The sequence below is a fragment of the Micropterus dolomieu genome, linkage group LG05 (genome assembly GCF_021292245.1).
Source record: "Micropterus dolomieu isolate WLL.071019.BEF.003 ecotype Adirondacks linkage group LG05, ASM2129224v1, whole genome shotgun sequence".
In the NCBI taxonomy this organism is placed as follows: domain Eukaryota; kingdom Metazoa; phylum Chordata; class Actinopteri; order Centrarchiformes; family Centrarchidae; genus Micropterus; species Micropterus dolomieu.
In genome coordinates this window covers 8,046,493-8,049,087 of record NC_060154.1, presented here as the reverse complement: position 1 = coordinate 8,049,087, position 2,595 = coordinate 8,046,493, and the positions used below count along the sequence as shown (strand labels likewise).

The window sequence follows — 2,595 nt, the reverse complement described above, 5'->3', positions numbered from 1 at the left end:
ATAATATCATTTAATACTTCTTTCTTTACATCATGTCTCGCTCCATCCACCAACGCCACGTTGCACCACAGACTGTCCAGGAGTTGGCGGATGTTTTAGTCCAGGTCTGGGAGGAGATCCCTCAGGAGACCATCCGCCACCTCATCAGGAGCATGCCCAGGCGTTGTAGGGAGGTCATACAGGCACGTGGAGGCCACACACACTACTGAGCCTCATTTTGACTTGTTTTGAGGACATTACATCAAAGTTGGATTGGCCTGTAGTGTGGTTTTCCACTTCCACAGACCTCCATGGGTTGATAAATTTGATTTCCATTGATAATTTTTGTGTGATTTTGTTGTCAGCACATTCAACTATGTAAAGAAAGAAGTATTTAATGAGATTATTTCATTCATTCAGATCTAGGATGTGTTATTTTAGTGTTCCCTTAATTTTTTTGAGCAGTATTTTATTTATATATATATATATATATAATAAATTATACTGCTCAGTATTAATGAGCTTATGCCTATAACAGATATCCTCAATGCAGGACTAAATGTAGGCCAGTAAACCAATAAAATGGTGAACACAACATGTTGCAACAATCTAAATCAAATGTTTAACATGAATGGAACCATTTCTGGTTGTCCTTTTCCTTCCACTTCTTAAATGTCAGGCTGAATCTAGCTGGACTGTGGATGGCAGTAGTAACTCTCCCTCACACAAATCTAGAGGGGTGAACTAAAAACACACTCAGTTCAACTAAGTTTATTAACCCACATAAACTGTGAGTGATATACAGTATCGGTTTAGTATTAAGTGTCTCTAAAACATGTTAAAATCTTTTCACATCAGACCATGGTAGTTCTGTATGTAGGTACTGTAGAAGAAAGCACGGGCATTTGTGTTACAGTTCACCATCCAGTGAGTTACCACGCATCAGTGTGGCTTGTGGTTTCTGGTTTTACTGTTGGGTAACTGTTACGGATACATTTTACTTTTACTCCTGTGTATGTGTAATAGATAAACTGCAATTTAGGCTACTTTCTAAGGGGACTTAATGTTTCTCTTTACTGATGGCATGGCATTACTGGCAAGGGGGGCAATGTAACTCATGTACTTTTGTTACAGCTCCTTTGATACTTTACTAAATCATCCTTTTCTGTCATTTAAGCAACTTGAGCCAAAGCACCAGGTACTACCAATCCTTCGTGACAATGTAAATATGGATAAGTGTAGTACTTCTTACAGAAACCTATAACATTTGCAAAGTATCCACTTTTTCACAGGTCTATAAGCCTTAGTCTTAGAAACTTTATCTAACCAGGAAAAGGCCTCATTGATATTGAATTCCTTTTAGACAGTGCCCTGGCCAAGAAAAAGTTTAATTTTACATAATAATGACTTAGTAGGTTAGTAGGCATTGATCTACTAGCTCAGTATTGGGATCCAGCTATATAAAGACTGATCTATTTTCAACTGTTTATTGTGTAAGCACTCTAGGAGGGGAAACTGTCAAACAACCCATTGCTAACACATAGCACTGAATTCATGTGAATGGTGGACCAGTATGAAAACATTAGAGCCAGCAATTTCAATTCATGATATCCACTTTGACAGCACATGTCAACAAGTACTGCTTCAATGTTTGCAGCTAAAATGTATGGGCACTTTTTGAGCTGGCAAGTGCAAGGAACGAAAATGAATGTAGTTGGTGCTGTTCTGGGACCAGTGCCTATTAACATACTCTAAATCTATGTAATACATATCCAAAACCAAGGTTATGATTATCATGATAACTGTCTATAGCCTGGAAATAGGGGTTATATGCATAATGTTTTGTGCAGTTAGTGAGGAAAATGCTACATTTCTTTTTAAAAGAAGAAACAGTGACGCTTCGATGGCCAATTTGAGCTGCCTCTGGAATAGGAAATAACTGTAACCGTATATTTCACACACATGTAGTGACACAGATGAATACACACTGTGCACACACAGAACCCCACAGTCACAAGAGAAATCAAACAAACCAAACATCAACCTGTCTGTTCTTGCTGGTGGCTGTTTACCAGTCAGGTGTTTAGTGTCATTCTTCCAAGATCCATGATGCCACAATTGCAAACACAAACATATAGGCCTGTGTATAATGCCTGCACACAATCATGTTTGACTTTACGTCGGACAAAACATATTCTGAGCATAGTTTTTCCAAGCTACGATCAAAATGGCACACAGAAGTGGTGACTTTTGCATTTAAAGTTATTTAAAATAAATCTTCCAATTTCTGGCGCTGCTCTGTTTGTTTCCAGAAAAGATGCCATTCTCTCCTTCAATCCTTCTTCTGTCTGACTGCAGCTCTGCACTTGTGAGCAGAGGGAGAGAGAGAGGCAGCGCACAGACGAGTGGAACAACAGACAGAGAACTTCAAAGCCAATGAGACAGCTGCTGTAGAATTTTAATAAACCCCCTTTTTCCTCTGATGGCCAGTGTATGTGTGAATTTAAGTGTGTCTGTTTATTGCTGCTGAATTGAATAGTACACTAGACCACAAAACAGACACCATCCACAAGCAGGCAGGCAGGCGCGTGCACACACACACACACACACACACAC

At 39.3% G+C, this 2,595-nt stretch overlaps 1 protein-coding gene and 1 long non-coding RNA gene across 4 annotated transcripts in view; one reads left to right on the top strand and one right to left on the bottom strand.

Annotated features, from left to right (window-relative positions):
* The window catches only part of LOC123971146, a 5,156-nt gene extending 2,694 nt beyond the window's left edge, over nucleotides 1-2,462 (top strand). For both annotated transcript variants that reach the window (XR_006825140.1, XR_006825139.1), the window contains one exon: nucleotides 2,292-2,462. This is a non-coding gene — a long non-coding RNA (uncharacterized LOC123971146). The remainder of the gene's footprint in view (nucleotides 1-2,291) is intronic.
* cachd1 (cache domain containing 1) overlaps nucleotides 1-2,595 on the bottom strand; it is a 101,332-nt gene that overhangs the window by 61,313 nt on the left and 37,424 nt on the right. The window lies entirely within an intron of this gene.